Raw genomic sequence first — 23,951 nt, forward strand, 5'->3', positions numbered from 1 at the left:
ACAGATTTTACATTCTCTTCTGAAAGGAGTGGATTAGATGGGCTTTACAGTGTCCTACTTTGCAATTCTTGCAGTGGTCGGCTGATGATGCAGAGATTAGTAATAAAAATAGAAAATGCTCATCTGTCGATATTTGAAAGAGCAAAACAGATTGACGCTTCAGGTGGGACTCTTCATCGAAAATGAAACATTCGCCCATTTTTCTCTTTTTAGGTGCAGATAGATTTTGCTATTTATTTCCACCATTTTCTGTTTGTATTGAGTTTTCCTCCCTTATCAGATTTAGTAATAATTGGGAGAGAGTGCATGACAAGTTAAGCCCCTTCCATTCGATGGATTGCATTAGCTGGCTTTGCAGAGAATTTTCTTGTTCCATATCTTTAAAAAAATATATATATTTTAATCTCTCCAGCAACTTGTCTCCATCCCATGCTGACAGCTTGCTGAGGTAGGATTTCATAAGCCCTGCTGTCCTCCGGAACCTTGTCCAAATTGCCATTATTGCTGTGAGAGTGTTGGCCGAGGGTCCCTGACTGCAGTGGGTATCATAGCCAAGTCCAGTTCTGTCTTCACCTGACATCTGAACATTTTCACCTCGAAGAGAAGATTAAATAGCAATCAGGATGATATAACATTTGAATGGTTACTGTCTGGATAGTGGTAGTAATTTGTTGCGGTTAATTAAGTGTCACAGAAGAAGTGTAATGGTAGAATATAAAAGTTTATTGCCTTTAGTGTATTTTTCATTGCATATTTATTTGCCTACATTACAACAGTGACTATACTTCCAAAGTACTTCATTGGCTTGAATATTCTTTTGGAAGTGCTGAGGACATGAAAGGTACTAAATAAATGTAAGTTTGTTTGTTCTTTCAACATAATAAATAAGCCTGGTGAAAATACGGTTTTGATATGAGAATTCAGGATGGTGAGAGCTTCAGGGGCCCAGTTATCTAAGACACTCATCGACAAATTCTGCACAAAATCTTGGCATACTGTTATTTATGTGGACTTGAAGGAACAATGACAATTTATTGGAAAGCCAAGTAATGGAGCTATTGAGATGGCAGTGCATCGACTAAAGATTTGGTTTTGCTCATTCGGCTGGTCTGTCGTGAGTGTCTGCATTCCCTTTGAAACTTTCATATGTGTACTTTCTTGTGACTCACTCGTGTATTTTTTAGTACAGATGATCTTTATTCCTAAAAGACTATGTACTTCCTTGTAGCCATTGTCCAAAAAGCTGAGAGTTACACCTCAAGCATTTTGCATTGTTGACACCATTTTGTCATTGGGCCTTGTTCAAAACAGGGGTGAAGGATAAACCCGGTAACTATAGGTCAGTCGGCCTAACGGTGTTGGGGAAACATTTAGAGACTATAATCCAGGACAATTAATATGCCCCTTGGAAAAACATGGGTTAATAAATTTACAGCCAGCACAGATTTGTTAAAGGTGAATTGTGTCTGACAAACTTGCTTGAGTTCTTTGATGAAGTAATGGAGACGGTTGATGGGAGTAGTGAGATTGGTGTTGCGTTTATGGACTTTCAAAAGACATTTGATAAAGTGCCATATAATAGACTTATTAGTAAAATTATGATTAAAGGGGTAGTGGCAGCATGGCTATGAAATTGGCTAAGAGACAGAAAGTAGCAAGTAGTGGGGAACAGTTGTTTTCAGACTGGCAGGAAGTATACAGTGGTGTCCCCGGGGTCATTATTAGGACAGCTGCTCTTTTTGATATACTGCGTATAAAGAGCATAATTTTAATGATTGCAGATGTCAGAGCTCGGAAATGCAGTAAACAGTGAGGAGGATAGTAGCAGACGTCAGCAGAACATAGACTGGTGAAATAGGCAGATACCTGGCAGATAAAATTTAATGCAGCAAAGTGTGAGGTGATGCATTATGGAAAGAAGAATGAGGAGCGGTAGTATAAATGAAATGATAACATTTTAAAGGGGGTGCGGGAACAGAGATCTAGGGGTTCACATACACCAATCTTTGAAGAGCAAGTTGATAATGCAGTTTAAAATATATATATACATACAGGATCCTGGACTTTATAAATAGAGGCACAGAGTACAAAAGCAAGGAAGTTCTGCTAAACTTATAAATCACTGGTTAGGCCTCAGCTGGAGCATTGTGTTCAATTCTGGGCACTGCACTTTATTAAGGATGTCAAGGCCTTGGAGAGGAAGCAGAGGAGATTTACTAGAATGGTACCAGGGATGAGGGAATTCGGTTTTGTGGAGAAGCTGGGGTTCGCTTTTCGGGCAAAGAAGTTAAACGAGAGATTTAATAGAGGTGTTCAAAATGATGAAGGGTTTTGATAGAGTTAATGAGGAGAAACTGTTTCCGCTGGCAGGAGAGTCAGTAACTAGAGGACACAGATTTAAGGTAATTAACAAAAGACCAGAGGCGAGATGAGAATTTTTTTACGTGGCGATCTATGATCTGGAATACACTGCATGAAAGGGTGGTGGAAACAGGTTCAGTAGTAACTTGCAAAAGGAATTGGATATATATGCTTGAAAAGGAAAAATTTGCAGGGCTATGGAGAAAGAGCAGGGGAGTGGGACTAATTGGACAGCTCTTTCAAAGAGTCAGCATAGGCCCGATGGGCCAAATGGCCGCCTCCTGTGCTGTATCATTCTATGATGTGATTCTACAGGGGAGTTATCCCTCATGTCCTGGCCAATATTTATCCCTCAATCAACGTCACTAAAACAGATTATCTGGTCGTTGTCACATTGCTGTTTGTGGGAGCTTGCTGTGTGCAAATTGGCTGCCAATTTCTTACAACAGTGACAACGTTTCAAAAGTACTTCATTGGCTGTAAAGCGCTTTGGGATGTACTGAGGTTGTGAAAGGTACTATATAAATGTAAGTCTGTCTTTTGATTTGTAGTTTGATACATTGCTGAAATACAACTAAGGAGTTCAGTTGTCTCAGAAATTTTTTTAACCGAAGTGAAAGTGAATTCTTTCCTCCTAACCAACATTGTATTTTGACTGTCCAGCCAATGTAAATATGCTTGGATCATATACAAGATATTTTAGAAAGCTTATAAACAAAATCTTGTGTGTTATGTTAAGAAAATCCCTCTTAATGGTGGGAAAAAAGCCTTTCAAACAGCAGGAAATCAATTTGCTACCCTCTGATTAACTTCCCACTTCTGTTTGGACAATAGTCTTGCCCCATGGATAGACCTAGAAATACTGCTTGCTGTTTTTCCCTATACAGTATCTTGTTAAAGTTTGTAGTACCCCTGAACTTGGAACTTGCCATACAGTCAGTGTTATGATCTACTGAAGGCAGACAATGTAATGCAGAACTTCCATTCACCTAATGGACAGAGTCTAACTGGTTGAACCTGCAGGGCTTACAGAACTGGTTTTGCTCCCAAGATAAATTTTATATGGGAATAAAACTCAGATTGAAAAATAGTATGTGAAAGGAAGTAGGCACCTTTGTAGAACAGCACATTTTTCGTGAGTTGGTGTTGCTAAAATTTCAGGTAAGCATAATAGTGGGTGTATGATTTTTTTATTCTATGCCTTTGAACTGTGACAAACACCCAAACTTGTCCACCCAAACCTGAGTTGTATTTAGAGCTCTGCAACCCAAAGGTTCAGTCCTGGTTTTACAGATCGGTTACTGGTTGTGGATGTGGTGGGAACAATTTGAGGTGATCAGAGAACATCGCACAACATGAAAGCATATTGCCATAAGTGGATTTTTCCTCTATAGCAAAATAATAATTTATTAACACACGACACCAAGGAGTGGTAGAATGCAAGCACTTGCCTGTCCATCCCTGCCTGTTAGTACATGATCGCAACCAGGTTATCAGGGAGCTATTGTGCCAAGGTTACATTGCACAGTGATAGCAAATAAAGACCAAGTCATCTGGAGTGTGTTCAGATACTATAAAGCAGCATTGGCAGCACACTGAGGCTAGCTATTGTATTGGAGAGGAGAATCTCATGAAAAGTACTGAGCCAGTCGATCAAATGCTTGGCTACGTTGAAGATACCACACTGATCTTGGTGCAATAGAACATAAGAACATAAGAAATAGGAACAGGAGTAGGCCATACGGCCCCTCGAGCCTGCTCTGCCATTCAATAAGATCATGGCTGATCTGATCATGGACTCAGCTCCACTTCCCCGCCCACTCCCCATAACCCCTTATCCCCTTATTGTTTAAAAAACTGTCTATTTCTGTCTTAAATTTATTCCATGTCCTGGCTTCCACAGCTCTCTGAGGCAGCGAATTCCACAGATTCACAACCCTCAGGAAATTTCTCATCTCTGTTTAAAATGGGCGGCCCCTTATTCTAAGATCATGCCCTCTAGTTCTAGTCTCCCCCATCAGTGGAAACATTCTCTCCACCTTGCCAAGTCCCCTCATAATCTTATACGTTTCTATAAGATCACTTCTCATTCTTCTGAATTCCAATGAGTAGAGGCCCAACCTACTCAATCTTTCCTCATAAGTCAACCCCCTCATTCCCTGAATCAACCTAGTGAGCCTTCTCTGAACTACCTCCAAAGCAAGTATATCCTTTTGTAAATATGGAAACCAAAACTGCACGCAGTATTCCAGGTGTGGCCTCACCAATACCTTATATAGCTGTAGCAAGACTTCCCTGCTTTTATACTCCATCCCATTTGCAATAAAGGCCAAGACACCATTGGCCTTCCTGATCACTTGCTGTACCTGCATACTAACCTTTTGCGTTTCATGCACAAGTACCCCCAGGTCTTGCTGTACTGCGGCACTTTGCAATCTTTCTCCATTTAATTAATAACTTGCTCTTTGATTTTTTTCTGCCAAAGTGCATGACCTCACACTTTCCAACATTTATACTCCATCTGCCAAATTTTTGCTCACTCACTTAGCCTGTCTATGTCCTTTTACAGATTTTTTGTGTCCTCCTCACACATTGCTTTTCCTCCCATTTTCGTATCGTTAGCAAACTTGGCTACGTTACACTCAGTCCCTTCTTCCAAGTCGTTAATATACATTGTAAATAGTTGGGGTCCCAGCACTGATCCTTGTGGTACCCCACTAGTTACTGATTGCCAACCAGAGAATGAACCATTTATCCCGACTCTCTGTTCTCTGTTAGTTAGCCAATGCTCTATCCATGCTAATATATTACCCCCAACCCCATGAACTTTTATCTTGTGCCGTAACCTTTTATGTGGCACCTTGTCAAATGCCTTCTGGAAGTCCAAATACACCACATCCACTGGTTCCCCTTTATCCACCCTGTTCATTACATCCTCAAAGAACTCCAGCAATTTGTCAAACATGCCTCCCCCTTCATAAATCCATGCTGACCCTGCCTGACCGAATTTTGCTTTTCCAAATGTCCTGCTACTGCTTTTTAATAATGGACTCCAACATTTTCCCAACCACTGATGTTAGGCTAACTGGTCTATAGTTTCCTGCTTTTTGTCTGCTGCCTTTTTTAAATAGGGACTTTAGATTTGCAGTTTTCTAATCTGCTGGGACCTCCCCAGAATCCAGGGAATTTTGGTAAATTACAACCAAAGCATCCACAATCCCTGCCGCTACTTCTCTTAACACCCTAGGATGCAAGCCATCAGGTCCAGGGGATTTATCCACCTTTAGTCCCATTATCTTACTGAGTATTACCTCCTTAGTGATTGTGAATGTGTTAAGTTCCTCCCCCCCCATAGCCCCTTGACTATCCACTGTCGGAATATTGTTAGTGTCCTTTACCATAAAGACTGATACAAAATATTTGTTCAGAGTTTCTGCCATCTCCATGTTCCCCATTACTAATTCCCCGGTCTCGTCCTCGAAGGAACCAACATTTACTTTAGCCACTCTTTTTTTCCTTTTTAGGTACCTATAGAAACTCCTTGCTATCTGTTTTTATATTTTGTGCTCGTTTATTTTCATAGTCTATCTTCCCTTTCTTAATCATTTTTTTAGTCGTTCCTTGCTGGCTTTTAAAAGCTTCTCAGTCTTCTGTCCTCCCACTAGTTTTGGTCACTTTGTATGTCCTTGTTTTTAATTGGATACCGTCCTTTATTTCTTTAGTTAGCCACAGATGGCTATCTTTTCTCTTAGACTCTTTCCTCCTCACTATTTTTCTTGAGAGTTGTGAAATATCTCCTTAAATGTACACCACTGTTCATCAACCGTTCTACACTTTAATCTATTTTCCCAGTCCACTTTACCCAACTCTGCCCTCATACCTTCATAGTCTCTTTTATTTAAGCTTAGTACATTGGTTAGACATCCAACTTTCTCGCCCTCCATCTGAATCTGAAATTCAATCATGCTATGATCACTCATTCCGAGGGGAACCTTTACGAGGAGATTGTTTATTAACCCTGTCTCATTACATAGAACCAGATCTAAGATAGCCTGCCCCCTGGTTGGTTCCGTTACATACTGCTCAAAGAACCCATCCCTTACGCACTCTATGAACTCCTCCTCAATGCGATCCTGATCAATTTGATTTGTCCAATTAAAAGGAGGTTAAAATCACCCATGATTATTGCTGTTCCCTTTTTACAAGCCCCCACTATTTCCTGGTTTATGCTCTGACCAACGGAGTTGCTACTGTTAGGGGGCCTATAGACTACGCCCACCCGTGACTTTTTCCCCTTATTGTTTCTTATCTCCACCCAAACTGTTTCAACACCCTTATCATTTGAGCCAATATCGTTTCTTACTATTGCAGTGATTCATCCTTTATCAATAGAGCTACTCCACCTCCTTTTCCTTTCTGTCTGTCCTTCCGGATTGTCAAGTACCCCTGAATATTTAATTCCCAGTCCTGGTCATCTTGCAACCACGTCTCTAATGGCTATCAGATCATACCCATTTGTCTCAATTTGTGCCGGCAACTCATCTATTTTGTTACAAATGCTATGCATTTAGACAAAGTGTCTTTACGTTTGTGTTTTTACCCTTTTTTCCTGCTTGTTTTTCCTCTCCTTCAAACTCACTTTCTTTATCTTTGCTTTCTAATTCCAGCTTTACTCCCCTCCCTACTGAATTTATTTTCAGGTTCCTGTTTCCCTGCCAAGCTTGTTTAAACCCTCCCCAACAGCACTTGCAACCCCCCCCTCCCCCCGCGAGGATATTGGTCCCGGCTCTGTTGAGGTGCAACCCGTCCGGCTTGTACAGGTCCCACAACCCCCAGAAGCGGTCCCAATGCCTCAGGAAACTAAAGCCCTCCCGCCCCTGCACCATCTCTGCAGCCTGCGGTTCCTCTCGTACTGAGCAGGATTACTATTGCAACAACACATCATCAGTAGGGTAAAACTAACCTGTCTCACGACGGTCTAAACCCAGCTCACGTTCCCTATTAGTGGGTGAACAATCCAACGCTTGATGAATTCTGCTTCAGAATGACAGGAAGAGCTGACATCGAAGGATCAAAAAGCAACATTCATTTGCTCTATCCTCCAATTTCTGTACTCACTAGCTCATGGCACTGGGAGTAATCCGGAAATTACTACCTTTTGAGGTGCTGCTTTTTAAAATCTCTCTCCTAGCTCGCTAAACTCTGCCTGCAGGACCTCATCCCTTTTCCTACCTATGTCATTGGTACCGATGTGGAGCACGACCTCTGGCTGTTCACCCTCTCCCCCGAGAATGCCCTATAGCCGCTCAGTGACATCCTTGACCCTGGCACCAGGGAGGCAACATACCATCCTGGAGTCATGTCTGCGACCACAGAAACACCTGTCTGCTCCCCTGACTATTGAATCCCCTACCGCTATAGCTCTTCCATTCTTCCCCCCCCCCGAACCACCCGTGGTTCCGTGGACTTGGCTCTGGCTGCACTCCCCAGTACTCAGAACAGAGTACTGGTTTGAGAGCGAGATGGACTACTCAGGGGATTGCTGCACTACCTGCCTAGACCTCCTCTTCTGTCTGGCGGTCACCCACTCCCTCTTTGCCTGCACACTCTTAAGTTGCAGGGTGACCGCCTCTAGAAATGTGCTATCCACATTGCTCTGTCTCACGGATGCACCGCAGTGACCCCAGCTGTCGCTCAAGCTCCAAAACACAGAGCTCGAGTTGGTGCAGATGGAGACACCTCCTGCATACATAGTCGTCCCGGCTGTGCGAAGCGTCCGGGACTTCCCACATGCCACAGGATGTGCAATCCATGGGACTGAGATTATTTGTACAATTGGAATTAACTGCACAATGGATCTGTGAATTGTAGAAGTCTAGTATCATTTCAGGACTTGTGTAGTATTTTTATAATTGTTTGATTTTTAAAACAAACCATTTAAATGTATCTTATTAGAAATTGGAGGTTAATTCTTTGAGTTTTAATGGGGTTGTATCCAGTGATTTTGTCACTGCCGATAAAAAGCTATCTGAGTTTGTGTTGACTCGTAGTGCTGGTGGAGTGTGCTGTGGGGAGAGGGCGGGCGGGCGGGCATGAGGCCTGGTTCTGTCGATGCGGAATCCCTGTGGTAAAGTATTCTGCCTGCTATTTGTAGTGTGGGGTAAAGGTTCAGTCGAGGGAAATCCAACTTTTGGAGCTGGGGCCCTGGTACTCTAGTCAAGTCCAGTGCCCTGTCCTCACCCCATCCTTCTCTCTCTCCTGTCCTCAACCCATCCTCTCTCTCCTGTCCTCACCCCATCCTTCTCTCTCTCCTGTCCTCACCCTATCCTTCTCTCTCTCCTGTCCTCACCCCATCCTTCTCTCTCTCTCTCTCTCTCTCTCTCTCTCTCTCTCTCTCTCTCCTGTCCTCACCCCATCCTTCTCGCTCTCTCTCTCTCTCTCTCTCTCTCTCTCTCTCTCTCTCTCTCTCTCTCTCCCCTGTCCTCACCCCATCCTTCTCTCTCTCTCTCTCTCTCTCTCTCTCTCTCTCTCTCCTGTCCTCACCCCATCCTTCTCTCTCCTGTCCTCACCCCATCCTTCTCTCTCTCTCTCTCTCTCTCTCTCTCTCTCCTGTCCTCACCCCATCCTTCTCTCTCTCTCTCTCTCTCTCTCTCTCTCTCTCTCTCTCTCTCTCTCTCTCTCTCTCCCCTGTCCTCACCCCATCCTTCTCTCTCTCTCTCTCCTGTCCTCACCCCATCCTCTCTCTCTCCTGTCCTCACCCCATCCTCTCTCTCCTGTCCTCACCCCATCCTCTCTCTCCTGTCCTCACCCCATCCTCTCTCTCCTGTCCTCACCCCATCCTCCTCTCTCTCTCTCTCTCTCTCTCTCTCTCTCTCTCTCTCTCTCTCTCTCTCCCCTGTCCTCACCCCATCCTTCTCTCTCTCTCTCTCTCTCTCTCTCTCTCTCTCTCTCCCCTGTCCTCACCCCATCCTTCTCTCTCTCTCTCCTGTCCTCACCCCATCCTTCTCTCTCTCTCCCCTGTCCTCACCCCATCCTTCTCTCTCTCTCCCCTGTCCTCACCCCATCCTTCTCTCTCTCTCTCTCTCTCTCTCTCTCTCTCTCTCTCTCTCCTGTCCTCACCCCATCCTTCTCTCTCTCTCTCTCTCTCTCTCTCTCTCTCCCCCCTGTCCTCACCCCATCCTTCTCTCTCTCGCTTTCTCTTTTTCTCCCCCCCCCCCCACCCCCACCCATCCTTCTCTCTGCCCTATTCTCTCTCTTCCTCCCCCCCCTTCTCTCTGCTCTGACTCTTTCTCCTGCTCCCCCCTCCCATGGCCATCTTTCTCTCTTCCCTTGATCTCCCCCCAACCTCCCTCTCCCCCCACCCATCCTTTCGTTCTGCCCTGACCTCACCCCATCCTTCCTTTCTGCTGAAGTTTGAAAACTTCCCAGGCTGGAAGATGTAAAAAGGCTGCTCCCTGATTGGTCTACCTGTGTTAGTGTAGGAGCAGCCCTTTCTCCTCCTTGGGCTGTCCCGTGCTTCTTTTCACGTGGTGCACAAAGCTGGTTTCAGCCCCCAATGAAACTTAATGGTAGTTGAAATTGGCATGGTCCGTTTAATACGAGAAGGAGCATGGGCCGGATGAAAGGGGCTCGCAGGCCTGGTTTGGCCCACGGGGCCCTTGGTCGTCTCTGCTGGTGAAAGATGTGCATTCCAGGAGCGATGGCAGCAACTTTAATCATGTTGCATAGTTGGATACATTTTCCTTTGAAAGGTAATCGTTACTTTTTTAAAAAATGATGCAAAGGAAAATGCTGAGTTCTGTTCATTTCAGTGGTATCATTTCTCTTGAGAGAATGATTCCCCTGTTGTGAATTTCTGACATGGCTGAGGGCTTTGTGAAACTTGGCTGTGGCTCTGTGAGTAAGTGATGTCAAAGTGAAGGTTTCACCTGCTTCAGTGATCTCGCACATTAAAGATTAACAGTCCTCACAAATGACGCAAAGTGTGCTGGTAATGTCCCAAGCTGCACCTTCCACAAACCTCGACTTGCGCAAAGCCCCTGTGTCCCCTTGCCACATCTTGTTCGTTTAGCACCCTGGAGCTCATTCACTTCAGTTGTCTCTTTGTCTCCCCAACACTGAATTCAGAATCCCAGTCCCGATCTACAAATTCCTCCTGTGGCCTTGCCCCAGCTTATCTCTGCAACCTCTTGGGACTTTATGCCTCACCCTGAGTTCTGCATCTTCCATCCTTGAGCCTCTCATTCTTTCTCCATTTTAGAGCAGCGGCAGAACCTTCTCGACCCTGCTCTTTGCCACACCCTCTCTAAATCCTCTATCTCACTGCCGTTGCCCTCCCTTCACAGCCTTTTTTTAAAAAAGAAAGGCATATTTTTGGTCACCTCCTGTCGTCGCTCTCCCACTACTGTTGGGTATCTGCCTTTTGTGATGTGAAGTGTCTCAGCGACTTTTCCACATTAATGGTAGTATATAAATGCAGGTTGTTTTTAAAGGGGCGCGCTGCCTTTCTGTAAAAGTGTTTGGTAAAAATTCCTTTTTACAAAAATATGTGATGGTATAAGATGCTGCTTGGCTTATCTGGCTCTTCTCCATTCGAAGAGCAGGGGGTTCTTGGGGTGTCCTGGCTTGCTATTCCTCGTTCACCAATGTCACGAGTAAAAAAAATTAGCTGGCCATTCATGTCGCTTGCTGTTTATGTGGGACCTTGTGCACAATTGGTTGCCATGCTGACCCATATAACAGTGACTGTGCTTCAAAATGTACTAATGTACTTGGAAACAATAGGGCACAATATAAATTCATTCATTTTTTCTCCTTCCCAAACAAAAAAAAATTGTCAAGCACTATTTCATGGTGACGCTGCCCCTTGAAATGCCATTTTAGCGCCTTGCACATTGTGCTGTTGTTCAACTCAACGAATCCTGTCCTGTTTGTATTTTATTTCCTCCCAACACATTTGTCAGTTGCCCCGATAACCAGTAACGCTGTAAATTTCAGTAAGTGTTCTGTTATTGCAATAGTGCCAGCTGTTGTCTGTAGAGCTTGATTCCAGCATCTGTGTGTACAATGCTGTACCAGGCCACTTATCGGAATAATTTGTATCCACTACATAAGCAGTGAGTACCCTGGAATGATTGCAAAGCAGTAATTCCATCCAAACCTCTTAATGAGGTCATTACAGTTAACACAACCCCAAGATGAAATTACTGACTTGAAACCTTGGTTATTTTTTAAAATCATACACACTTTATTTGATTTTTTTTCTTCTTTGCCTGTGGCAGAGCTCATGGTAGATACTCATCTGTACAATCCATGCAGTTTAATGATTACACTGACTTTGATGAATGAATGGTTGTGATGTAATCAGTGTAGTTTATCAAATGATAATGAGCAGTTGATTAGCAGGCAAATGTTTTGTGTTTAACTATAAATTTAAGGATTCTCTTGGTTATATGTGTACAACTATATTAAGTGTCCAGCCGTCAATAAACTTTGTGAAACAAAACTGATAGAATGTTGTTCCATAGACTGGTAAGGACCAGAAGTTTGTAAGATTGTAAATCCTGTTACCCGATATAAATCTTAAAACATGAGCTATAAGCGTTCCTACCAGATTTGATAAGCAACTGCTTCTGTCCATTGAACCGTTGAAAGCCATTTCGAGACTTGAGCACAAAAATCTAGGCTGACACTCCAGTGCAGCGCTGAGCGAGTGCTGCACTGTCGGAGGTGCCGTCTTTTGGATGAAACGTCAAACCAAGGCCCCATCTGCTCTCTCAAGTAACCGAGCGTAACCGATCCCATGGTACTATTTTGAAGAAGAGTAGGGGCGATATCCCCGGTGTCCTGGCCAATATTTAACCCTCAGTCACCATAACAAAAACAGATTATCTGGTCATTATCACATTGTTGTTTGTGGGAGCTTGCTGTGCGCAAATTGGCTGCTCTGTTTCCCACATTACAACAGTGACTACACTTCTAAAGTATTTCATTGGCTGTAAAACACTTTGGGAGGTGTGGTGGGCATGAAAGGCGCTACAACAATGCAAATGCAGGCACTATATAAATGCAAATACAAGTTTTTGGATTTTAAAAAATTGGTGTGTGCTAACCACTTGGCAATTTTTTTAACCAATCGGATCTAACATTTAATTTTGTAAAAATTCAAAATGCATTTAGGAGATTTACTGCTCTTGCTCCCTTTGTTATTTCTTTATGTAACTCATTACTTAATAGTCAACCTGGTCTCCCACACCAGTCCTTAACAACTGCAGAAAAAATGGTTAATGTTCTCTCATCTCTCTGTCAATCCCAACTTCTCCACTCCTAGTTGCATTACCAAATCTACGGTCTCAAGATATTCTCAATTCTTTTCAATTATGGGATTAAAGAGGAAAATAAATTCAGACTATACAGTAAGGAGATTTGTAAAGTAGTAGTTTTATTGTTTTTATTATCCAATGAACAGCATGTTGAAGTATTTAAAAGACCGTCCAATTAAGAAAAGGTCAAATGACTTAATTAGCACCCATGTTTAATTAGTATTTATAAATTAATAAACTGGGGATTGAAATTAATAAATCTGATTTTTAAGTAACTGTTAATTAATGCTCAAAATTTTAATTTATGAATTAAATGACACACTCTTTGAACTTATCAATTAGCTACACAACATAAATTCTATAATGTATTAGAAAATATAATCTAATTTATTAACCCTGTGCTATCCGTTATGGCTTGGTAGAGGATCAGCAGCAAAGGGTTAATCATCATATGCAGTCCCTCAAAATCAAGGAAGACTTGCTTCCACTCTCAAAGTGAGTTATCAGGTGATTGTACAGTTCAATCGGGAACCACAGTCCCTGTCACAGGTGGGACAGACAGTCACTGAAGGAAAGGGTGGGTGGGGAGTCTGGTTCGCCGCACGCTCCTTCCACTGCCTGCGCTTGCTTTCTGCATGCTCTCTGCGACGAGACCCAAGGTGCTCAGCGCCCTCCCGGGTGCTCTTCCTCCACTTAGGGCGGTCTTTGGCCAGGGACTGCCAGGTGTCGGTGGGGATGTTGCATTTTATCAAGGAGGCTTTGAGGGTGACCTTGTAACGTTTCCTCTGCCCACCTGAGGCTTGCTTGCCATGTAGGAGTTCCGAGTAGAGCGCTTGCTTTGGGAGTCTGTTCGCATGCCTGACACAAATGTGGCCTGCCCAGCAGAGCTGGTCAAGTGTGGTCAGTGTTTCGATGTTGGCCTGATCGAGAACACTAACATTGGTGCATCTGTCCTCCCAGGGGATTTGCAAGATCTTGCAGAGACGTTGTTGGTTGTATTTCTCCAGCGATTTGAGGTGTCTACTGTATATGGTCCATGATACAGGAGGGTGGGTATTACTACAAGGGTTAATATGCAGCTGTTCACTTGCCTTATTTAGCTTTGAAAACACATCAAACTACACGGCCTTGTAATTTTAAACTTTGTTTACTATATAATTGACAAACTTATAATGTCTTGATAAAATTAAAATGATTTCCTTTTTCTTAATTGATCCATGTTTATCCTTTCTTTACTTTAACTCTTCATTTGGAGCTACCCCATATTAAATGCCTGTGGTGGTAGAGAACAAGACCTTGTTTTGTTTTGAATTTTCCACTTAAACAATGAGGTAAGTGAACCATTGTGAATTACCTCCTTGCTATTGATCCTCTACCAAGTATCTCGCAGCCATCCATAGTGACTTGGATACAATATTCGTCTGATGCATTTAGTTCCATTTGCCCTCCTTTATTAGCATTCAGCATGTCTCCTAAAGATTTGCCCTCTGACCATTCATTAATTTGCCATTCGGCTTCTGCATTCCTGCTGATGTCACAGAATTCTACCACTGTGCATCCTCCGTCAAAATTGTTGCTACACTTTCTAACTGCCCATCCAACATTGAGGCTCTGAGCAGTTGACATTTCCTGCAGCTTAACATTGACAAAAACCAAAGCCGGTCTTTTCGGTTGTCACCAGCACCGACATGGCTGTGGCCTCAACACTCATCCCTTACTCTGTATTTTATGACAGTTATGTGCGAATTTATCTTTTGTGAAATACATTCCCCAGGTACTTTAAACTTAAAACTGATGTGACGCTCTACCACTTTGAAGACAGGGTTAAGATCTTATGAAAGCATTAGATAAATGCAGCAGCTAAAAGCAATTGCCAGACAGGGTTTGTTATTCATTTTCTGAACAAGTTACGTAAAGCTTACCTAGATCTTGGGGAGGATAGACACATTTGAAGGTGTGGGGAATTTGGAATAGAATCATAGAAATATCAGGACACAGAAGGAGGCCATTTGGCCCATCATGTCTGTGCCAGTCGAAAAAGACCCACCCAGCCTAATCACACCTAATCATCCATGAGAAATTAAGTTATGAAAGCTAGAACAATATAGTGAGAAGGTTTGAAAGGACCCTCAAAGTTCTGTATAAGCGCAAGTTCTTTCCATGAACCCTGCTGTTTGATGGCACCTTCTACATTCCTTTACCGCCCCTCCTAATTTTTCCACTTATCCCTTTATTGTTGGGCGCTGGCCAGTTATTTTCTCTCTCACAGAAACATCGGAACAATAGTTGGACCATTCAGCCCCTCGAGCTTGCGCTGCCATTCAGTTAGATCATGGCTGCACATAACTCACCTCCATTTACCCGGCTTTGCACCGTATCCCTTGATACCCTAACCTAGCCAAAATATCGATCTTTGGAAGATTATGTAAAGATCCTATGCATGCATAAGATAAAGCATGAGTAGTGCTCTTGAAATGTAAATTATAGATAGGCGTTGACATTCTTTCAAGCAGTTTATGAGCAGGAGAAGCCTGTCCTAAAGCTTTTTTCTAGCGTGCCATGTTAGCAGCTGTGAAGTTTTGTGGTGCCTCGTGCGCAGAACTTACCATACTGGAAACTGTCGTTATGTAGTTTCTGCAAACTGCTTTAATTTCTCAAGACACGTGAAAGAAGTTACTTATATGTTGTTGTATCTCTTGTTTGCAAATTCCAACAATATGCCTCATCTTTGCATCGGCTGGGTGGTAACATCAACTGAACATTAAATATTCATTGCGACTGCACAAGTTTGATATCTGTTTGCTATGGTGGTTCACTGAGCGATTTGAGGATGAATACAAATATGGAACAGGAGATGCAGTGGCAGTCTAAACTAATGCAGTTTTTCTATGCTTAATGTATCTTCACTCTGAAATGCTTTTCCATACAGTAATGTATTTACTTCATGGGTTCTTTGCTTGAGAATTCATAGCAACACATTGCTATTAAGAACAAATTGGTTTATTAGAAAAAGGTTTAACAATCACACTACACATTACCAGTTCATCCACTAGACTCACAACTACCTGCCTCATCGTGGATTCCACGAGCCCAGCTGGCTGGGGTTTTATTGAGTCTTGCGAACATCACATGACTGGCTAAGCCACGCCCAACTCAACAGCTCTACATTACATATACAAAGGGTTTCTTCATTCTTGGATTAAACTGCTATTCTTATGTTTCTGCCTATTCTGGATGTGCAAGGGCTCTAGGAAGGCACCCGATGGTATTGTTGGTTTGCAAACAAATATAAACATTAGAATCTGGTCTTGAAATGTTCAAATAATGTTAAAGATGATTGAATTGTAATCTTTAGAACTCCCTGCTGCCTGTGAGCTTATCCAGTGTGTGGCTGAGCCATGCAGGTCAGAAGGTCCCAGATTTGATTCCCACACTCTGGTGGATTAACTGTTCTTAGCCATAGCAGCAGTAGGTGCGAGGGATGTGCTCGATGCCCCTGAGTTAGGGAAGGGGAAAGTCTGTCAGTGTCTCTATTCTGAGTTACTATCTGACCGGAGGTGGGTGTGTATGGAAATTGGCAGGATAAGGCTTAGCTTGAAGCCTCCCCACAGTCAATGAAGCTTGCTAACACTAGCTCACAAATGAATAAAGGACACTTGGTCACCAAGCTGACCTTGCCCGTGAAGCCAGGCGGCCTTTGGGATATAAATAGAGTGCACAAAAAGCAAAGTCACTTCGCTGCACCCTGACTGAGGCTGGCGGGGGTTGATGTCACACTTGCTGCAGTAATGAGGTGATTGCATTCCAAACATTTATACTCACGCAGGTAGTGTCTTTAAAATAAAACTGGAGTAAGCAGCTTCAAAATTGAAATTGTTTTTGGTATATTGACCAATCACAATTTGCATTTATCGAGCACCTTTACCCTAGAATAATTTCCTAAGGCACTTCAGTGTTTTAAAAAAAATGGATGCCCAGTCAAAGGCGAAGATATTCGGAGGTTCATCAAAAGCTTAGTGAAAGAACTGGGTTTTAAGGAGGGTCTTATTGAAAGAAAGGGAGATGGAGAAGCATAGAGGTTTAAGGAAGGAATTTCAGAGCATGGGTATATGTAGCTGAAGGTCTGGCTACAATTGATGGGGAAAGGGAGTTGTGCAAGAGTCCAGAAACAAGAACGTTTGGTGGGAGCTTGCGCTGGAGGAGGTTTGAGGCGAAGATGATGGCTTTGGTCTTCCCAGTGTACAGTTAGAGCAACATGTGTTTTATCAGAAAGAGAAATTGGATAGTCAGCAGTTTAGTGGGAATGGGGTCGATGGAACAGTTGATGAGTAAGAAAGAAAGACTTGGATTTATATAGCGCTTTTCATGACCACTGGATGTCTCAATGCGCTGTATAGCCAATGAAGTACTTTTGGAGTGTAGTCACTGCTGTCATGTAGTGTCATGGATGGGAGGTATTTGGAGATGGGACAGATACTTGAGATAGGGGCTCAGGCAAGTTGGGGATGGTGGGTGGGGGGGTGGGGGGAGGTTTGGGATGGTGGGGGTTTGAGATGGTGGGGAGGGTGGGGTGGGAGGTTTGAGATGTTGGGGATGATGGGGGGGGGGGTGGGAGGTTTGAGATGTTGGGGATGGGTGGGGTGGGATGGGAGGTTTGAGATGTTGGGGATGATGGGGTGGTGGGAGGTTTGAAATGTTGGGGATGGTGGGGGGTGGGGTGGGAGGTTTGAGATATTGGGGATGATGGGGTGGTGGGAGGTGTGAGATGTTGGGGATGTTGGGGATGGTGGGGGGGTGGGAGGTTTGAGATGGTGGGGGGGGTGGGAGGTTTGAGATGTTGGGGATGGTGGGGGGGAGGTTTGAGATGTTGGGGATGGTGTGGGGGGGGGAGGTTTTGAGATGTTGGGGATGGTGTGGGAGGGAGGTTTGAGATGGTGGGGATGGTGGGGGGGGGAGGTTTGAGCTGTTTGGGACGGTAGGGGGGAGGTTTGAGATGGTGGGGGGGGGGAAGGTTTGAGATGTTGGGGATGGTGTGGCGGGGGGAGGTTTGAGATGGTGGGAAGGAGGTTTGAGATGTTGGGGATGGTGTGGGGGGGGGGGAGGTTTGAGATGTTGGGGATGGTGTGGGGGGGAGGTTTGAGATGGTGGGGGGAGGTTTGAGATGGTGGGAGGAGGTTTGAGATGTTGGGGATGGTGGGGGGGGGGTGGGAGGTTTGAGATGTTGGGGATGGAGTGGGGAGGGGGAAGGTTTGAGATGTTGGGGATGGAGTGGGGTGGGAGGTTTGAGAAGTTGGGGATGGTGTGGGGGGAGGAGGTTTGAGATGTTGGGGATGGTGTGGGGGGGAGGTTTGAGAAGTTGGGGATGGTGTGGGGGAGGGAGGTTTGAGATGGTGGCGGGGGGGAGGTTTGAGATGTTTGGGACGGTGGGGGTGGGGGGGAAGGTTTGAGATGTTGGGGATGGTGGGGAGTGGGAGGTTTGAGATGTTGGGGATGGTGGGGGGGAGGTTTGAGATGGTGGGGGTGGGGAGGTTTGAGATGTTTGGGATGGTGGCGGGGGGGGGGGAGGTTTGAGATGGTGGGGGGGTAGGTTTGAGATGTTGGGGACGGTGGGGGGGGGAAAGGTTTGGGATGTTGGGGCTGGGGGGTGGAGATTTGAGATGTTGGGGCTGGGGGAGGAGGTTTGAGATGTTTGGGATGGGGGTGGGGGAAGGTTTGAGATGTTGGGGATGGGGGGGGAAGGTTTGAGATGTTAAGGATGGGGGGGGAAGGTTTGAGATGTTGGGGATGGGGGGAAGGTTTGAGATGTTGGGGATGGGGAGGAGGTTTGAGATGTTGGGGATGGTTGGAGGGGGGGAGGTTTGGGACGGTGGGGGGGGGGAGGTTTGAGATGTTGGGGCTGGGGGGGAGGTTTGAGATGTTGGGGATGTTGGGGTGGTGGGAGGTTTGAGATGTTGGGGATGATGGGGTGGTGGGAGGTTTGAGATGTTGGGGATGGTGGGGGGGTGGGAGGTTTGAGATGTTGGGGATGGTGGGGGGTGGGGTGGGAGGTTTGAGATGTTGGGGATGGTGGGGGGTGGGGTGGGAGGTTTGAGATGTTGGGGATGATGGGGTGGTGGGAGGTTTGAGATGTTGGGGATGATGGGGTGGTGGGAGGTTTGAGATGTTGGGGATGGGGAGGAGGTTTGAGATGTTGGGGATGGTTGGAGGGGGGGAGGTTTGAGATGTTTGGGACGGTGGGGGGGGGAGGTTTGAGATGTTGGGGCTGGGGGGGGGAGGTTTGGGATGTTGGGGCTGGGGGGGGAGGTTTGAGATGTTGGGGATGGGGTGGGGATGGGAGGTTTGAGATGTTGGGGATGGTGGGGAGGTGGGAGGTTTGAGATGTTGGGGATGGTGGGGGTTGGGTGGTTTGAGATGGTGGGGGGGAGGTTTGAGATGTTGGGGATGGTGTGAGGGGGGAGGTTTGAGATGTTGGGGATGGTGGGGGGGAGGTTTGAGATGTTGGGGATGGTGTGGGGAGGGGGAGGTTTGAGATGGTGGGGATGGTGGGGGGGAGGTTTGAGATGTTTGGGACGGTGGGGGGGGGGCGGTTTGAGATGTTGAGGATGGTGTGGGGGGGGGGAGGTTTGAGATGTTGGGGATAGTGTGGGGGGGGGGAAGGTTTGAGATGGTGGGGAGGAGGTTTGAGATGTTGGGGATGGTGTGGCGGGGGGGAGGTTTGAGAAGTTGGGGATGGTGTGGGGGGGAGGTTTGAGATGTTGGGATGGTGTGGGGGGGGAGGTTTGAGATGTTGGGGATGGTGGGGGGGGGGGTGGGAGGTTTAAGATGTTGGGGATGGTGGGGGGTGGGGTGGGAGGTTTAAGATGTTGGGGATGATGGGGTGGTGGGAGGTTTGAGATGTTGGGGATGGGGTGGGGATGGGAGGTTTGAGATGTTGGGGATGGTGGGGGGGTGGGAGGTTTGAGATGTTGGGGATGGTGGGGGTTGGGATGTTTGAGATGTTGGGGATGGTGTGGGGGGGGAGGTTTGAGATGTTGGGGATGGTGTGGGGAGGGGGAGGTTTGAGATGGTGGGGGGGAGGTTTGAGATGTTTGGGACGGTGGGGGGGGTGCGGTTTGAGATGTTGGGGATGGTGGGGGGGGGAAGGTTTGAGATGGTGGGGAGGGGGGAGGTTTGAGATCTTTGGGACGGTGGGGGGTGGGAGGGAGGTTTGAGATGTTGTGCATGGTGGGGGGTAGGTTTGAGATGTTGGGGATGGTGTGGGGGGTTTGAGGTTTGAGATGGTGGCGGGGGGGAGCTTTGAGATGGTTGTTGGGGGGGAGGTTTGAGATGTTTGGGACGGTGGCGGTGGTGGGGGGAGGTTTGAGATGTTGGGAATGATGCCGGGGGGGAGGTTTAGGACGGTGGGGGGGAGGGGGAGGTTTGAGATGTTGGGGCTGGGGGGTAGAGGTTTGAGTTGTTGGTGCTGGGGGGGGAGGTTTGAGATGTTGGGGATGGGGGGGAGGTTTGAGATGTTGGGGATGGGGAGGGAGGTTTGAGATGTTGGGGATGGGGGGGGAAGGTTTGAGATGTTGCGGATGGTGGGGAGGTTTGAGATGGTGGGGGGGGAGGTTTGAGATGTTTGGGATGGGGGGGGAGGTTTGAGATGTTGGGGATGGGGGAGGGAGGTTTGAGATGTTGGGGATGGGGGGGGGGGAGGTTTGAGATGTTTGGGATGGGGGGGAGGTTTGAGATGTTGGGGATGGGGGGGGGGGAGGTTTGAGATGTTGGAGATGGGGGGGAGGTTTGAGATGTTGGGGCTGGGGGGGGAGGTTTGAGATGTTGAGGATGGGGGTGGAGGAGGTTTGAGATTTTGGGGATGGCGGGGGGAGGTTTGAGATGGTGGGGGGGGGGAAGTTTGAGATGTTTGGGATGGGGGGGAGGTTTGGGATGGGGGGGAGGTTTGAGATGTTGGGGATGGGGGGGGAGGTTTGAGATGTTGGGGATGGGGGAGGGAGGTTTGAGATATTGGGGATGGCGGGCGGGAGCGGGAGAGGTTTGGGATGGTGGGGGGTGGGGGGGGGAGGTTTGAGATGTTGGGGATGGCCGGGGGGTCGCGGGGGTGAGGTTTGAGATGGTGGGGGCGGGGGAGGAGGTTTAAGATGATGGGGGGGCGGCGGGCAGGGGAGCAGTAAAAGGTGAACAGATGGTCTCTATCTTGGTAATGCAGAAATCAATGAGAGTTGTGCTCTTCGAGGTGAGGGTGAAGGGGACAGGGAGAGGGGTTTAAGTCGGCACTTGGTAGTGGAACAAAGGAGACTGGAGCGGTTATATTTGCCCTGCAGGGTGATTGTAGAGTGGTGGATGGTTTTAGCAGAGGAGACTGAGGCCCTTTAGAGTTTGAAGTGGTCCAGCCAAATCTGGCGATGGATGTCTAAGCCAATTGTGCACCAAGTAGACTCAACTTTATGCCCCTTGGACTTGTGTCCTATGGCGGCCGATCATACCATGTTGGAAGCTATATTCCATTCTTTGGGGCTAACTGTGTGCAGTCACATGTTTGGTTATGTGCTGCATACTGTTAATGGTGTTACAAGTGATGCTTAAAGAGGATCTATACTTACCTGTTCGAAATGAAATTGAGGGTCAGCAAATATTTGTTTTGCTGCAGAGGCAGAATTGAGTGTTCTTTACATTTTGTTTACTTTTGTGGGTGGGGGGTCTTCCCAGGAGTGGGTTCCAACAAGTTTGGCAAAAAGCAAGATACAGTGGGTGCTGGAAATCTGAAATAAAAACGGAAAATGCTGGAGACACTCAGCAGGTCAGGCAGCATCTGTGGAGAGAAAAACAGTTGATGTTTCAGGTTGATGACCATTCATTGATTTTCCTACATTCCTTAACACTTTTAACAAAGTGTTAAAAGGCAGAAAGCAATATTTCTTGTTACAATAGTTTACTTTGGTGTTGCCACCAATTGCATGAGATCTGCCCTTGGGAACCAGTGATACTTGCATAATATAAAGCTGGCCACCTGTAGCTAAACTAGTGAGCTCTCAACCCACAAGACTGCACCTCATAGTCCAGCCCCGTTTGTGTTTAGAAATTTTTCTGTGCTTTCACAGGTTTTGGACTTAAGAACATGAGAAACATAAGAAATAGGAGTAGGCCATTTGGCCCCTCGAGCCTGCTCCGCCATTAAATAAGATCATGGCTGATCTGATCATGGACTCGGCTCCATTTCCCTGCCCGCTCCCCATAACCCTTCACTCCCTTATCGTTCAAAGATCTGTCTATCTCCACCTTAAATATATTCAATGACCCAGCCTCCACAGCGACCTCTTATTCTTAAACTATGCTCCCTAGTTCTAGATTCTCCCACGAGGGGAAACAACCTCTCTGCATCTACCTTGTCGAGCCCCCTCACTATCTTTATATGTTTCAATAAGATCACCTCTCATTCTAAACTCCAATGAGTATAGGCCCAACCTGCTCAACCTTTCTTCATAAGTCAACGCCCTCATCTCAGGAATCAACCTAGTGAACCTTCTCTGAACTGCCTCCAATGCAAGTATATCCCTCCTTAAATAAGGAGACCAAAACTGTAGGTGTGGTCTCATCAATACCCTGTACAGTTGTAGCAAGACTTCCCTGCTTTTATACTCCATCCCCCTTGCAATAAAGGCCAACATTCCATTTCCCTTCCTGATTATTTGTTGTACCTGCATACTAGCTTTTTGTGTTTCATGCACAAAGACCCCCAGGTCCCTCTGTACTGCAGCATTTTGTAATCGCTCTACATTTAAATAGTAGTTTGCTTGTTTATTTCTCCTGCCGAAGTGGATAACCTCACACTTTCCCTATTCACTATTCAACTTCCTACCAGCATTGTTGGAGTACCTTTACCACACGGACCGCAGCGGTTCAAGAAGGCGGCTCACCACCACCTTCTTGAGGGTAATTAGGGATGGGCAATAAATGCTGGCCTTGCCAGTGACGCCCACATCCCGGAACGAATAAAAACATTTTTTTCATGCAGATCTGCGCACTGATACCTAGGGTTCAAAGTTTGATTTATACTGATGTGGTAAAAGATGGAAAACAATATTTCTTGCTACAATAGAGTTTCTTCTCACAATTTAGCCCTTTGCTTTATCTTCTTGCTCCTTTTCACCACCTTGTGCTTGAGATGAAACTCTTTGCTATCACAAAATACTTTTTGTAAGAATTTACTCACAATGACACGCATCAATGATTTTGAGTAACTTCTCTATATACACCTAACCTACTACTGTGAAAATTTGCCTTGGGGATTATTTTCAGAATGCTGGCAGGTTGAATTGTGCAATTGTTCATAACCAATTTAAAGTAAAGTCCATTAAAAATACAACAGTGATGGGAGTGGCAGCAGTACAGCAGTGCCAGCAGTGTGCCTGATGAGCTAATTCAAGGTTTGCAGATAGTCCTAAAGATGAAGCAAGTCAGAACCATGTTATCTTTTTCAAATTCAGGGGACATGGAGGAAGGGTTAGCTTCAGAAAATTGAATGGGAGAGATCTAAAATATTTTAAACATGAAATTATTTTAAAATTGGAAAAAGTTGACCAAAAAGGCATACTCACTATGAAAGACGTGCACTATTCTAGCTTGTTTATATTTGACAATTTTCTCTGGGCCTTGAGGACATCATGTTTCTTTTGTAGTGTTTAGGCTATGTCCGCAACAACAACTATTTACACTGTGCCTTTTACATAGTGAAACATCCCAAGGCGTTTCACAGGAGTATTGCGAGACACAAAATTTGACACTGAGCCACATAGGGAGAAATTAGGGCAGCTGGCCAAAAGCTTGGTCAAAAAGGTCGGTCTTAAGGAGGAAAGAGAGGCGGAGAGGTTTAGGCAGAGCTCAGGGCCTGGGAAACAGAAAGCACGGCCATCAATTATAATCAGGGATGCTCGAGGGCAGATATCTCTTGGGTATGGTGGGCGGGGGGGGGGGGGGTCGGATGGGGGTGGGGTGGTCAGGTGGGGTGGGGTGGGGGGGGAGGCTGAATGTGATTACAGAGATAGGGAGGGGTGAGGCCATGGAATGATTTGAAAACAAGGATGAGAATTTTGAAATCCTAGGCATTGCTTAACCAGGAACCAATGTAGGTCAGCGAGCACAGGGAGGATGGGTGAGCATGACTTGGTGCGAGTTAGGATACGTGCAGCCGAGTTTTGGATCACCTTTAGTTTACATAGGGTAGAATGTGGGAGACCAGCCAGGAATGCGTTGGAATAATCAAGTCTAGAA

At 45.8% G+C, this 23,951-nt stretch overlaps 1 protein-coding gene and 1 pseudogene across 1 annotated transcript in view; both read left to right on the forward strand.

Moving 5' to 3' along the window:
• pdzd8 (PDZ domain containing 8) overlaps positions 1–23,951 on the forward strand; it is a 283,902-nt gene that overhangs the window by 15,610 nt on the left and 244,341 nt on the right. The window lies entirely within an intron of this gene.
• Positions 1–23,951, forward strand: part of LOC139260424 (uncharacterized) — an 80,724-nt pseudogene that overhangs the window by 2,415 nt on the left and 54,358 nt on the right.

Source organism: Pristiophorus japonicus, chromosome 3 (assembly GCF_044704955.1).
Source record: "Pristiophorus japonicus isolate sPriJap1 chromosome 3, sPriJap1.hap1, whole genome shotgun sequence".
NCBI classification, from domain to species: Eukaryota; Metazoa; Chordata; class Chondrichthyes; family Pristiophoridae; genus Pristiophorus; species Pristiophorus japonicus.